Genomic DNA, 16,157 nt, shown 5'->3' with positions numbered 1-16,157 from the left:
AAAAAGCCCTAGTTACTCATCTCTGTGCTGTTTTCTAGTGTTCTTGTATGATGCTTGGGTTTGTGCAGTATGTATGGTTTTCCTAACAAATTGCAGGGCAGGTTTCATCAGAGAGCGATAACTGGCAGAAGCTTCAAAAAGAGAGGGCAAAAATGAAGAGCTATGAAAGGGCAGGGACTGGGGGAGACACGAAATAGAAGACTTCCTGGCTGTTTCTTGTTACTTATAGCAATGCTGTGGCTGTAACTGCTCTGCAAAGCGGTTGCGTGGCAAGATGAATAGGAGCTAAAGTGCTTATAAGGAACAGCAGCAGCTCCTGAACTCGGTCTGCCATCACTTAAATGAGCAGCAGGATTCTTCACAGAGAAGGTGAGGTTGTAAGGACAAAAATTTGAGTCTGAAGGCATAGCACAGACGTTTTAATGTGGGTACAGTGCACCAAAGGAAAAACAGCCTGCTCTGTTGTTTTAGGCTGTCTCTGCTGTGAGAGGACTTCATTGTGCCTCTGAGCTTGGAAGGAGTTCTTAGCACACCTAATTGAATTTAACTGGGTCTATAATCGTGTACAGATCAAAGCTTTGCTTGATAGTGGCCATTAACACCTTACAGAACAGGAAAAGTGATCTTCAGGTTTTTTTGGAATATGCCAGAGGATGTGTCTTGCTTGGCCAGTCTATTATTGTTGATACATGCATTTATTGCTCAGCAATTTGGGGGTTTTTTGGTTCTTTTTTAAGGATGGTTTAGGTCCTCAGCTGGTAGAATGCACGTTAATTATAGCAGCTGAACATGTAGCTCAATATTGCTTGTCTGTATTTGGTTGCAAAAAAGGCGTGTTTTTTGGTTTTGTCCTTTTTTAAGGACAAAAGAGACCCAAGGAACAAATATATCAAATAATATGGGTTTTGGTATTGCATATTTTTATTATATTTACAACTTTTTAGTCATTCCATTTCTTACTAGCAGTAGCTCTTGTTCCAGAATTACACAAAATCAATTGAGGATAGGGAAACAAGATATTTAAGGAAGCAGACATCTTCATTTGCTTTACTGGATTACAGAAGAAAAATAGTAGCACCGAAAGGAAAATGGAAAGAAACGCGTATTTGTTCTTGAGATAATATGTTAACACTATTCAATTCCGTGTATTTACCTCCAATCTATATGACTTAAAAGATTTGAATATAATAAAACTGCGGAACAGCAAAACCAAGAGGTGATAAAGAAAACATTGTTCTAATATAATGTATTTGACAAATTACCTCAAAGACAGAGAAAAGTGTATATCTTGTTTTTCTTTTATAAAGCAGAAGAAAACCCATACCCTTATCACATCACGATTCCTTAGCGTAACAAAGTTTGTTCATAATTAAAATAGTCTGTGTATCATTTGTTTTTGTCTCATAGCTCATCTTGATTTCTGTGAGACGAGACCTAATCTCCAGTTTGTGACTTTGAAATTGGATTCAAATGGATCTTTACCTAAACGCCGCCAGACTAGTATAATGCCCATTTGTACTAGTGGTCTTATCTGATTTTGTTGTGTCTGGTGCAGGTTCTGCAGTATTTAAGTGTAATGTATTTGTGAATTCATGAGTCCCTTCATAGTTAGGGAGAACTTATTCACTTCCACACGAATAATTTCTCAAGATTAAGTTTAATGAATTTAGCAAGAATTGACGTGGGGCAGCCTAAGGAAAAACCTGAAGTCAGACTCTTTTTAGTAGAGTTTTCCCATACAAAACTCAAGAACTTCAGAGGAGCCACATCAGGTCTGTCCTTGGCCTCCATTTTATGGAGCTTATGTCTTTGATTTAAAAAAAAAAAAAAAGCTTTTCAAGTTGACGCAGAGGCTTAAACACACTTTTAAAAATGTTTCCATTAAATTAAAAAGTACTTGGGGCATAAAGGGACATGCATTAGCGGTAATTGCAGTGCATCTGCTATGCAGAATTGTACTACTGATACTACTATAGCAAAAGGAGACAGCAGCGAAATGGTTTAAATTTGATGAGTGCAATTTCCACACATAGGATTAAAAGAGCAGCTAACAAAACGTCAGTTCCCCAAATAGCCTTGCACATTGTGACGCGTTTGCAACAAAGCTCAGCCTGAAGTAGATTTGACATATCAAATACCCCAGTGAGATGAGAAAGGAGTTCTATAACCCAAATAGAGGAGTGAGAATATTTCAAAATGCTCCTATTGAATGAACTGACGAATCAGAAATTCAAGATCAGATCAAGTCGATTAGCAGTTGAAGTAACTCTATCAAGCATTGTTTGCTTTATTTCTTTTCTTTTTAATTTATTCAAATGAGTTCACTTTAACAGTTTGACATACTTCTTGCTGATTTGGCCACAGTGTTGAATTTTGTCTTTTGTATATTAAGTGTTGTCAATATGTTATACAAACAGTAAGACTTTTCAGCCTTTGAAAGTGAGTCTTTCAACCAAGTAGTATACACTATCTTGAGCCTGTCCAAACTAGCTATTTTTACTAAGGTAACTGGGAGGACTGCATTTCTTCATGTCTCTTGGATTTATACCTGGATAAACTGAAGGAAGTAACTTATCAATACAAAATAAGTGGGAAAAACAGTAATGTTGCATTCAAAATAAACACTTTAAACTAGGTTGAGTAAAGTATCACATGCCTAAAACAGGCATCTTCCTAGTGTGATCCAAGACAAAAACACAACAATAATAAAAACTTCTGGAAATAATTGTTACTGAGTCATCTAGGGTCAGGTAGCACTCATGACATTGTTACAATAGTCACAGCAAGATTCGGTGTGCCTGTTGCTACTTCCTATCTTAATATAATAGATCCTCTTTTTCGAAAAGCCTGTCACAGTCTACCTTGCAATGTGCTCGCTAAAGAGGAAGAAATAAAAGGATAAACCATGCAAACGAATAGATGCTTCCTATCTTTCTTATGTGGCATATCTCAACATGTGACTGCTGAAGGAAGATGAGCAGGGCAGCACAGATGAGGAGTGGTAGGATGTACAATCGGTTGACTTTATAGTTTTGTTCGCAGGGGTTACCACATCACTCTTGAAGAGTTAGATTTGAAGAACATTCAAAGAGCTATCTTTCCTTTGTCCTACCCTGTAGCCTGTATGATGACTTCTCAATTAGGCTAAGTTCCTGGAAGCTAAAAGTCACTTACACAGATGATTTCTGTCAAGGGCATGCTTAATCAGCTGCACTCAGGTAGGAGGTAACAGCAGCCTTCTCTTGGGCTTTGTAGTGAATCTTCGTGTAGACAAGCAACATGTTCCACTGGCAGCTTAAAAGTGCCTGTTCTGTTTGAAGCAAACTTCATGGACTCTAAGCTGTGTTCCAAGTTACTTTGATAAATGCATAGCTTAAATATTCTCAGCTAGAGAAAAGTTTTTAAAACTGGTGGACCACCTTCCCCAAGCTAGTGAAAGCTTCATGTCATTCGCCCTTTTATTTCTTTTTTTTCCCCTCACATCCAAGTCTAAAGGAATAAAGCCCATTATACTTCAAGAGCTCTGTTTTGATTCCTTTTATGTTGTCGTTCTTAAATATGGATGTTATATGACAGTATTATTGTAAATGTGGAGTGGTTCTCTTTCCTTTAAAGCTAAGATCTATTTTTCATTTTAATGCTTCTGCTAGCTTCACATTGCTTGCTCTGCAAGATTTCTGTGAAGATGTAGTGCATCTGCTTTTGCAAACTCTGTCATCTTCTTCTCAAACGTAGAGTTGACTTTAACTTTGATATAAGAAGGGCTTAGAGTAAAAAAAAAAACAAAAAACAAAAAAAAAACCTCCCTCTGCCACGGGAAGTCCTTGTCGTTTTTGTTAGCATCTTTCTAATTATAGCCTATGTTTTAGTATCATTGCATTCTGTTTGACTCTTGAATTTTACAACATGTAGATATTTCTATTTGACTAACTTTTAACAATGCTTGCTCTTAAGATGTTAGTGTGTCTTTATAAAGCTGTCTGAGTACTATAGGCAGTGCAATCTTATTCATTCCACTGTGTTCTGCTTTGGTTAGGAAATATCATAGGATCATTACTTGATAACTTTGCATATATAGCAGCTTTTTGATAGCCTCTCCTGTGGACTTTTCAAGTTGCTAATCCATTAGAAAACATTCAGTTCAGGTTTTAATTATTTTGATTTCATTGCTTCCTTTCACATTTCTTTAATGCTAACAATTTTTGAATGCATTAATTGATGTATCACTACAGTTAATGTAGGAGTGAATAATTCTGTTGTTACTGTCTCAAGACGGTCCCTCTCTTCCATCCCTGAAAAGTTTACATTCCAGGAAAAATATCTAGGTGGGAATAAAAATACATTGGCTGCATATTTTCTGAAAATACTATTTTTCATTACTTTCAGGGAGGGCAATAGTTTTGAAAATATGTGTTTTAGGAAACAATTCAAGACAATATAATGACTTGGGCTGATGAACTGAACTTCCATGTGGAGGTAAAGGTATTGTAGCGTGTCCAGTATCACATGGGAAATCAGTGCAGCCGAGATCAGTGTGACCAGCTATCCATATGAGACCTGCTAATTTTTGTTCCTTAGCTCAAATCAAATAGTATTTACTTTGTTTACCCTGCAGAGCTTTTCCATTTGATGGAAGAATGGTTGACTTTTTTCCCCATTCACCTTTAAACTCGTTGTCACAGTTGAGCTTGAATATTCTTTTGATACTCTTGCCTGCTTTGATGAGATTTTTATGTTAATATTATAAATTGGCAACAGCCAGTCATTAGGGATCAGTACTATTGATTTATCCTCTTAAAAAGTTTTGATTATATCAGTTTGGCTCTGTAAAGCAACCAAAATGTGCCTGAATCCATATTCTTACAGAAAGGGTAGCACCTGAGGTAATAATGACCAACGTAAATGATTACATCTTGCTACTACTGCAGGTATTAGTATCCCGGCTTTCTGACTAGTGTAGAAACTTTCTGTGTTTCTAAAGACTCCGTGTCTTACTCTAACTTTTGCTACTAACCTTTTCAGATTTAAACAACCAAGAGAACCATGTATTTGCTTGAATACAGATACCCATGCAGGGTTTTGCAGTCATTGGAGACCCTTTTCTTCTGTTTTACTCAAGTCTATATGAACTCTTATTTTCTAATTAAGTTCAGTTTGAGTTCTGTACATGAATCTCTGTTGCATATTGCAGACAATGCAAACGCACTGTTGTTGCCTTGCCATTGTCTTGCCTCCTCAGGCTTGGTGTTCTGGTATCATCAGCATTAGTGGTTTGTCTGTTTTGATGGGTGTCATGGGTGTTCATCCTGGTAAGGGCTTCCAAGTGCATTAAGAAACACATATTAATAACCTCCTGGGCAAGAAAGCAAAAAACAAGTAGACAATTTTATCTGTAAGGCCAACACCGGTAATTTCAATAACACTAACTCAAATATGGGGTGGCTGCATGAATTGCTCTGCGCTGTTTATTATGACTTCACAATTGTTCTTACTTGGGAGGCTATATATAAGATACAACTAATCCCTGGCAACTAGAAAATAAAGTTTAAATACTGTTTTCTTTTTAAAACTGGCTGAAATACAGCCAGCCTTTAAAAGGACTGGAGGAGAACTAAACACTGTCCTGAAAAAACTCTGCTCCCCTAGAACTAGTGGTTGTAATGTGTTTTGTTGCCTGCTATTCACTTTGCTGTTGGCGGTTCTCAGCATTTTGACCTAAATAAAATCATTTTTCTGGTGCAATCTACTATAGACCTCTTCCTTCAGTTCCAGTACTGATTATCTTGCCTATTTCACTTATAAACCCTTTTTATTCTTTATTTTTGCCTTTTGCTGAAATAAAAGCCAAAAATGCTTTCAGCAACATTTTTTTTTGAGTTCATAACTGAACATGATGTGCTGTGATTGTTTTCAATTACAGTCATTCTTCAGGATTTTCTGAAGAGGAAATACTTTTGAACAGTACAATCTATTGTCATTTCTCCTGAGTCAACTCAGTTGAAAACTCTTAAATGGGAGGAAAGAAGAGAGAGGATTGTAAAGTGTTATTGATCACCCATATCTTTATATCTCTGCTGTTAGGTAAGAGTGCCATGAGGCCATAGTTCCACAGTGAACCCGCAAATGCCTGTGCCTTTGCCTATGTAGAATCAGTTGAAGTAAAAAATGCAAGGTTTCATACTAGATATACCAAGTGCTGGACTGGATCCAAAATTATATGGAACAAGATCAAACTAACAGAATTCTAGGAAGTGACTTACTCAGAACCTCCAATTTTAATGACTGTTTCCAAGCTAAGCTGAAGCCCTGCATCTCGGTGAAGTCCATATAGATGGAAAAAGGGCATATCTAGATTCTCAAGCAAGAGCTTGTTCGCATGATAGAAGACAATAAAATTTGGGGCTGGTTTTGATGTGGAGAAACAGTCTTTGGAGCTCTAGGAAAAAAACGTTTTCTGATAGTTCTGAGGGGTATAGATTACATAGTATTTGCTTAAAAAGTATTTATTGCCTGCTTAATACTACAAGTTTAGGGGAATTTTATAAGAATTCCTGATTTTTAGTAAGCTACTATAAACCAGATTGTGTGTGGCAATATTATTTGCACAATAACATAATATCTGTGGGACATGTAAGATGGAATTAGCATTTTGCAAATACTGCTGCTTAGCTTTCCTGGCAGTTGGTAGTTTCTTGATAGTTTCTATGGTTTTAGTTGTGCTGAAAGTTGTTTGAGAGTATGCGCACAAAAGGATCACATCCTTTAGTGTATTATGTACCTCTTGGTGCGTTACCCCATTGTTGCTGTGGGAAAAAAAGGTTAATGTTATTTCACTGTTTCTTATAGCTTAACTGAGTTTAGCTTCCTGAGGAATGCAATAGATGCAGATTGTCAGATGGTGTAAGAAGTCAAAATATCTATAAATCCCTTCACCTATCACCATTTAATGAGTTATATATTGCACTTTATGTAGGCATTTCAAGCTTGATTTCATTTATGACAAGCTATTATGATATATGTGTTGAACATGAGATTTTATGCTATCAGAAAACGATGAAAACTAAATAAGTTTATAAAAATGATTATGCTTTTTTCTGTCTTTGATCCATTTAAATGCAGATTGAAGTCCTATGTTTGCAGTTCTTACACCGATTGCCTTGAGAACGTTTTATGACTGGTTTCACATGTACAACGCCCAGGATTTCAGCCAGCGTGAGTTGTGTGTTGCTCAGAACAGTCTGATGTCCAGCTGAACTAATTCCGGCTTCTTCACATGTTACGTGTCACAATGCCAACATAGATCAAGCATTTATAAATCATGTTTTGTTGCATATGAGTAAACTAAAGGGAGGGTGACAGATGTGAGTCTGTTCTTTATAACTTATGAATGCAGTATTTATGTACTGCATATTGGGATATTTACCTGTTAAATCTGTGGGGTTGCTAGGACATAGGCAATAAGGCAAAATAATGGCCTCACACAATTTGTCACGGGGAAAACATTTTGGTATGGCTAGGAGACAATACTGACCTACTAGTTGGGACGACTCTAGCTCAATGAAGTTACGAAACTTGTTTTTTCCTACAGGTCTGGGAGTTAATGGATTAAAGGAATTAAAGATAGTTTAAAAGACTGTCTAGAAGGGAGGCAGCTGTATTGGGTAGCTATTTGTGGGAGTAGATCCCTGACAAGTTGTGTGAGGAAGTTAAGCCTCCTTGGATTTCACTAGAAGATGCTAACTTCAAGGTAAGAGATGTATGACTGATATTAATTTAAAATCTTTTTTTCCTGTTGTTCATTGCTCAGGTTCTTAACATAATGTCTCTGATCACCACACTGAAAACTGGTTACAAATTTACATACACGTATATATATTTTTAGCCCCAAACAACATGGTACAGGGGAGATAGATTAATCTGTAAAATGGAAGTTGATACTTTTTTGAATGCTTTTTGACATCTATGCTATCCACTTGCCATGTTTAAAGACCTAAAATTAGGTCCCAGTTCTGAATATTTCTGGCCACTCTGAGCAGTGCTTTGTCAAATTTGACTTGCAGAGTTTCCATGAAATAAGTTGAATCGTTTGTACTGGTGAGTAGCTTTCTGTTTTAAAGTCTTTTCTATTATTGTAAACGTGTGAGAATGTAGATTCACTCCCTCAGCACTTCCCAAGCTGCCATTTTGTATCATGGCAAGTGGGTGTCTGTGCAGAAATAGTAATGCTTTGGGATTATTTTAGGTATTTTAACTATAAATATATTTCAAGTAAAATTTCATCTGAATTGTGTGATGAATGCTCTTCAGTAAATAAGTGTGCCTATTATACAAACCAAAAAAAAATTAACACAAAATTTAACTGCACAGGAAACCTTTGAAAAAGCCTATGTAGGTTATCTGTGCATGGGAAATGTAATTTAAAAAAATGAAGCTCTGAAAAACATCTTTGTATCAACGTTTTCTTATAGAGTTACATTTAATAGCAAAGAGCTTTTTTTTTTAATGTGTAATAAAATATTTGCAGATTTTTGGACTCTTTTCTAGTAGTAATTGAGTTTAGTTCACAAAAGTGTGTGTGTGTATACATATATATACAAGCAGACATATATATACATATATTTACACACATATGCATACATACACGGACATATATTTAAAAGTATATATACATATATATTTATTTGTCTTATGCTACAGAGGTCCAGGAATCAATAGTTACAGGAGTTAGCGAATAAGTTTCACATGCAAATAATAGCATTTCAGTGATAAGTGGTTCGGTTGCCAGTATAAAAATAGACACTTCCTGATACCTTTGTACCATGTCATTTATTATTTTACATTAGCATCTGTGAAGTGTTATTTAATGCTCTTCAGCATTGTATATATGGCTAAGTGGCACAATGAGCCAGAACAGACCGACAGACCTTGCTGTCCTTTCAGCTGAAAAGCCAATGCTTGATGCAGTATGCCTGAAAGAAGCAATCAGCAGATTTACAGAACAGCACAACACACTAACTTTTACTGCCTGTCCCCAAATCATAATACTAAATTATGTGTTAAAAGGATATTAGGAGCACAGTCTTTGAAAAAATCCAGCTTGCATCCAGTTTGAATTAGCATATAGATGAGTTGAAGTCTCAGATGAAGCACAGCCGAGATGAGTTTTCTAGCGTTATGCTGCCTTGTAAGTTAGCTCCGTCAAAATACAGCTTTGTGAATAGAGCCTCACGCTCACATATTTTTGAGGTGCCGCAAGGAAGTGAGAAAAATGTAGCTGCCGACAAAAGGGATGGCAATGACCTGTCTCTATTTCCTTACATCCTATACCTTATCAAAACAGGCGTGCTATATGTGTACACAGCTCAGCATCAAGCAGAATCCCTTCCAAGTAAGGCAAATCGATAACCTTAGCTTGCTTTTACTGCCACATGGAACAGCGTTTTACCATTCCTAACATATTAGGTACAATGCAGGTTTTGAAAACTTTGGTAGAACTGTAAGTTCGTGTTAGTTACATGTCTTCCATATGTTCCCCTAGAACATAATTCTGTACACCAGGGCCTGGATATTACCTGGCAAATATTGTAAAAACCTCTTCAAATTAAATGTAGATAAAACATTAACAGTTATTTCTGTAATGGTAATTTTATAGTTGTAGAATAAACAAATAGTACTTTTTGGAATTAGTGGGCTCAAATTGTTGACAGAGCCCAGAAATGGCGTTGTCAGGCAAAACGTAGTGGATTGTTTACTGCATAGTGTAAGCCTAATTTGTACCTGGCAAAGCAGTTAACCAATGATACGTCATCCATTTGCTTTGTGGCAGTGGACTGTTTTCACTAGTCAGTCTTGATTATACAATTTGAGGAGCAGCGTGGGAGAAATATGCATATCTGTATGAACGATTGACATACATAGTACTAAAACCCATGGGGCCGAGAGGGAGTCCTCTCCAGTGAAACTGGGATCGGCGCAAAGGTAAGAATTTGTACTCAGATAAAGCACTTTTTTCCAATGTATTCTGCAGCTACGAAGAACAGGAGTACTTCATCTTTGCATTCCAGTGTGAGCCCTCTTCACGTATAGAAAAGGGGATGTCTTGGAAAGGCCTTCTCCTACCTAGGTGATATGTGTTCTCTTTCAGGCCAGCTATAATCAAGAAGATAAGGACTTTTCTCTGCACCAAATATTAAAGCAAATACCTGGGTACTATCCGGAAAAGAGATATAAGATAGGAATCATTATTTTTCTGAATACTTGAGGCAAGCATAAAGCTTTTATTAGGAGCTTCGCATCATCACAGTAAGAGATAGAAAAGAATTATTAGGTTATGGATGGCAGTGTAATGAATTATTAACATCAAGTAGTTTATAGAAGTTAATGTGTACTTATATTTTAAGTTCTCGTCTTTGATGATGTGGTAAACTAAAAGGTAGCTTTGCCGATTCAAGACTAATCGATGCCTAAGGGATCTGTTAAAGTCTTAGTGCAGACCATTAGGGTTGTTTGCAAGAGTCCTATTGAAGTCAGAACACAGTCTGTCTGTTGGTAGTGGGAGAACCTATTTACTTGCATTTACTTTACTTGAAGTTTACACAAGGGAAGTAAATAAGACTTTAAAGCTATCATTGCTTCTCATTCCTCATCCTCACAACACGTATTACCAGATCAAGCCAGAACTGTGCTCTTTACTTTTCCTTCCTGCTGAAAAGCAACAAACCAAAAGCACTGAAAAATTCAGTATTTTCCTTGTGTGTTTATTCAGTTATTAATATATTTATCACACTGTTCATCCAGGATTACAAACAGGCTAACAATGGATTTGCATTCATGAAGCTACATTCTAATTCCTTTTTTTCCATGAGCAGTCCAAATAACTCAAAAAAGATGACTTTCCCACATAAAATTTATAACAATTTCAAGCCTAATTAAAAGCCTACATCTTTTCTCTATATCATATTGCCAGTCTTGTAAGTAGCAAAGTACTGGGACATTTTGTTGTGCTTCATTTTGTGTGTGTGTGAGACCATTGGGGAGGACCCCAAATACGACTTTGTCTGACACCGTTTATTGCTAATCCAGTTTCAAGGGGGCAGCCTTTGTCGCCTTTCAGGCACTCACGAATGTCTATCAAGGGAGAAAGGATTTCTGGAGGGGAACTCCCCATGGCAAAATTAGAGAGGAAAACGTTCTGTTTTGTAAATCATAGATCAATATTGATAGAGCGAGAATAAAAGAGACTCCTAAAGTTCTTATATTCTGTTGTGTTTTTAAAAGTACAGTAAACTTGGTTGGTTCTTCATCTTTGAAGGTATTTAAGTGGATAACAAGCAGGTCAGAGCAATATATTTCACTCATTTGAAGAATAAACTTACTTTGACATGCTGTGGTGCAACTTTAAGTTGAACTGGAAGCTGAGAAGAGAGGTGTTTATCCATGCAAATGTTGACAAGGAGCAAATCTGTTTTGTATACTCTTTTGAGAATGAAAAATCTTTAAAGAGTTTCTGGAAGTTTCAGTCATTTTTCGTTATCGTCTATGTAGAAAATCCATCTCTGACTAAATAAATGCTCTTAAAATTATTGGGATGGGGTGAGAAAAGTAGGGAAAATGAGCAGAAGTTTATGTTAATTGCGTTGCGGGGGCGGGAGGGGATGAGATGCTAGTCTGACCAGTGCTCTAGACATTCTGTACTGACATATTTTATCTGCTGAATTTTAGTAGGCAGCTTTGTGTACACTTTTCCATATATAGCTTGCCCTGTAGATATAAGAAGGTGTTTGTTCCAAAAGAAACAATAGCAACCAGAAGTGGAAATTACTGTCAGCTCATCAGATGCAATTGAATAATAATGAAAGCTAATGCAAGATAACACTCAAGGTTATTTTTAAATCTTTGTAAAGGTCAATGTATTCAGTGGTATTCAATTCCAACTGCTAAAAGAGTTGCTCTGTTTAAATACGATGCCCCTGTTGTTTAGGGAATAAGAGCTCTATACTAGGAAGGGTAAACAGGACAATGACTTATCTATATCTTCTCTTTGCAGAATTTAGGAAAATATCATCAGACGTATCAGCCGCTGGTGTTTACCTTCAGTCTCAGGAATTTGTGTCCTTCTCCCTTCATCTCAAGTTGCTAAGTTTGTTTCCAGAGAAAGAGCAAGCTGCCTGCCTTGTGGACCTTTTCTACCCTGAGCAGCCACAGAAAGGAAAAGCTGTCTCATAGCCCAGACTGGTCTAATCTCTGAAAGTTCTGGAGATGTCATTAAGTTAATCATTTAACCACTGTAAAAATGTTGCTGTGTAAATGTTATAATGTTTATGATCTTTCGTAGTCATGACTTCTGTCCTTGCTGCGTTGAAAAATGTTTGAAAAATTGAAAAATGTTTTTACATGAAGGCTTTTATGTCTTTCTAATGTACACAGGCAAAGCAGTTTAATACAATAATGTCTAAAGATAACTTTGCATAAATATTTAGGTACCAGACTTGCTTTTTCCCATGGGAAATAGGCATGTGAATGCCTTTGAAGATCTTGGCCTTACGATCATCTAAGAAGGTCTAGGCATTGTACAAACTTACAATAAGAGACAGTTACTGCTTTCTACTGTTTGAATAAACCAGCTGGATAAAGGTTAGTGGCAAGAAAGAGAACGTTCAAGGAGAGCAACAGCTGTATGGCAATAGTCATATTAGGTCTGTAATTTTTTTTTTCCAGTCTTTTCAGTAGAGTTACCTTAAAAGATCAGGAAAGATCAGGATTCCTTTCCTTAAAAGAAGGAAAAGAGAAACTAAAGAAAGAGGGTTTAGAAAGAATTGGCAGAAATAACCGGGCAGCACAGAGTCCATTAAGAGTACAGTTTTACTTTAGTGATGTCTGTTATGCATGCATTTGTGTTTTGTTGTGCCTTGCTCTGATTTGTCTGGTTTTGGTGAAGAAGACAATTTTGATTTCTTGGATATGCCAGATGTTATATGTCTTTTTATTTCTAGATCGAGACAATCAGACAGGAAATGAATGAGTAGGAGGTTTTTGCATTAAAATTTGAATGAGATATTCAGAAATTAAGTTGGCAAACATACAGAAATTATGCAAATGTAAAAAATTATAAATATATTTTGTATATACATGCCTGTGTATATGTATATATGTATACATATATGAAAATCATGGATCAGATAGCATTAATCATGAAGCATACTCTTCCTTTGCTTTTTCCTCCTTGTGAAATAGTTCAATAATGCAATAAGTGTGATATGTAATATTGCTAAACAGTATTTTCTTCTTCTGTGAAAGAGATGCATCTCTGGAGCATTTGTCTGACCAGGCCTCAATTCTCTGCTGCTCAGTTTAGGCCAATGCATGTCACACAGCTAAAACTCTTCATGTAGTTTAGGAAAGTTTGGTGCTTGATTAACTTACTGGGAAGCATGTGCAATTTAAAAAAACAAAAGTCAAATTCTTTTAAATATCAAACTAAGTTATCAAATATGTCATTGGTGATTGGTTGGCAAATTGGAAAATTGATTTTGTAATTTACTGAAAGAGGTAGTAGTGTTCATTCACTTGTGTTTTCTATCATCAGTTGTCCTCGAAACATAGGTAGAATCCGATGTGATAAGTGCTCTGCCAGGAATGGCTATTTTATTACGGAGCTCCAACTTCAAATAGGAATGGTGTACCTCAGGAGATTCAAAAGAAAAAGAAAGCATCTTTTTCTACTCTAGGCAGAACAATTAAACTCTCTCCTTTGTGCTATTGCAGAGTGAAAATTGTGCAATACATTACAAAGTAAATAAGCACCAAGTGATGTTTTTGTTTTGGGTCTGCTGGTACATAAGAGGGAGAAATTCGAGTTCATATAAATATACAAAGACGCAGGGAATTGAAGTCAGAGGCAGTGCAAGCTGCACACCAGTGGCAATGTTAACAGGAGTCATGCAAGTTGTGAAAATGCCAGTGAGGTAAGCTAGAAAATCACATACAAGAGAGGAGTGACAGCATTGGGCTTTGACATTGTAGTACGGAATGAAGAGATTAAAGCACTAAAATCTCTACTGTGGGGAGAAAAAGGGCGTGATCCAGAAGCAAGAAGGATTCCGAATAGAGGGTAATCATATTACTAAGCTTAGACACAGTAAACTTGTTTTGCAGTGGGGGGCCATACTACAGAGTCTTTTGTTTGCAGTTAAAATCAGCTTTTCTGGCAGTTCCCCTGTCCTTTGGAAAAGGGGCTCAAGACTGATAGAAAGTGAAGATTTTCAAAAGCAGTGGAGAAAGTGCCATCCTCTGGCTCATCTCTGCTGGAAAGTCTCTGGGAGGTCTTAAATCATAGTGTAATCATGCTGTCTTGAAGGTATGCAAATAATTGAATAATATTCTCTGCAAGTCCTTTTAAGGACTATTGAACAGAGTTAATTTACACATGGGATCAAAATATGCTTATTTGCCTTCAGAATTCTTGGCATTGATGCATTTGGGTATTCACTTTTGCAGTTTTGCTTACTTCTGTCTCTTTAAAGCCCAGGTACCTGGAGACCACTAAACTAATCATGGAAATTGCTGAATAGCTTTTCTTTTCCCATCTGTGCTTGAATCTCTGCTGCTTTGTTTTCCCTTTTGTGTTTGTTTAAGCTTCTACATTTTGCATTAGATTAAATGGATTTATAAGAGCAGCCCTTTGCAATTTAGTTGGTATTTGGAAGGATTCCTTTATTTTCAGAGGAGACTCAAGAAGCATAGTCAAAGGAGCTGATCGGGCTGAGAGATCTGCATTAGAAATAAAACTGTCAGGAGCAGGATCTGATTATCATCCTAGTCAATTCAACAAGTTCTAGATCAGCCTTCAAATGAGAAGTTGAGACAATATGTTTATGAAAAATGTCCCCTCAAACCAACTCTTTGCATCTTTTGCAAAGATGCTACACCAAAAAACTGAGTCCAGCATGGACATAGCTATGCCAACAAAGGTGAGTTGTTCAACAGTATATTAAAATTCTACCCATAAACCAAGGAAACTGGTAATGAATGAAAATGCAGCTTTGCTGGTTATATTTGTATCCTGCAGCAGGGCTGCACAGCTGCGTAACTTGTATGAATGAGCTACATCAGATATAGTGCCTATTCTACCACAAACCCTTTGTGGTAGAAACCAAGGTTTTTAAACTGTGTTTTTATCATTGCTGTCAGATACTGGAACTTCAAATTAATAGGTACATAGCAATAGTGCACAGATATCAGAGCTGCCTTTGCCCTAGGAGACTTAAACTGATGGTTATGGAGTTAAACTGATGGTCATGCATGGTAACTAACGGAGGTAGGGATGGTGGGAACGCCACCTTTAGCCACATGGTGTTCCGTGCAGAAATGGAGACAAGAGTGCTACAGGTTGTTTTAAAGCTGGTGTGATTCTGCTGGTTGCAACAGAATGATTATCACCAATTAACTCCGGTCTAAGGAGAATTTGGCACAGCATTTTTTACATATTTCTCTGTAGGTTTCTGTGCATTCTTCCTATTATCAAGTATAGCAGTGTGAAAGAACAGCATAAAGTCCCTAGAACTTAGTAGTAAAGAGAATGTATTTACAACATGTCTCTGAACATCACTGCATGGATGATGGAGCACTTTTAAAAGAGTATCTGTGAAGGAAATAAACCCATTAATTGAACAGAATTATCGTGCACCAAAGCTACATATTTGAGAGGTCTCCACAGTATTCAAATAATTATTGAACCATTTGGCACATCCCTAATAAAAACCTTTATCCATTAGCCCCATTGGTGCATGCTTAGGCAAATTAACTCTTCTATGTGTAGAGCTAAAGAAAATGGCATGTTATAATTAAATGATTCTTTTGGGGGCAGTAAACCTCTCTTCAAACAGCTTGAATATTAGTGCAGTCGTTTTTCTTTCAGCCCTACTAATCACAGCAAATTTAGCTTGCACAGCTAGAGTCAGGGTGCATGTTACAGGACACTTTGGCAATGGTAATGAACAAATCCCACAAGTACTGGTTTATAAAAGGTTTTTATCTGAAGCTAATGTGAGTTTATCTGGACTCTTGCTGTTCATGAAATCAGGTGGTTGTTTTAAGATGTCTGATACTTAAAGATATGTTTACATCAGAGCCTAACTGATAGAAACCTGCCATGTTAC

General features: G+C 36.8%; 1 long non-coding RNA gene across 1 annotated transcript; it reads left to right on the top strand.

Moving 5' to 3' along the window:
* Positions 1-290: 290 nt before the first annotated feature.
* On the top strand, positions 291-15,331 carry LOC104143330 (uncharacterized). Its single transcript, XR_693891.2, has 5 exons — positions 291-369; positions 7,120-7,212; positions 7,589-7,747; positions 9,827-9,978; positions 12,047-15,331. It is a non-coding gene; the product is annotated as an uncharacterized lncRNA (long non-coding RNA).
* Positions 15,332-16,157: the final 826 nt, after the last annotated feature.

Source organism: Struthio camelus, chromosome 9 (assembly GCF_040807025.1).
Source record: "Struthio camelus isolate bStrCam1 chromosome 9, bStrCam1.hap1, whole genome shotgun sequence".
NCBI classification, from domain to species: domain Eukaryota; kingdom Metazoa; phylum Chordata; class Aves; order Struthioniformes; family Struthionidae; genus Struthio; species Struthio camelus.
This window is presented reverse-complemented; position numbering and strand designations above follow the sequence as displayed.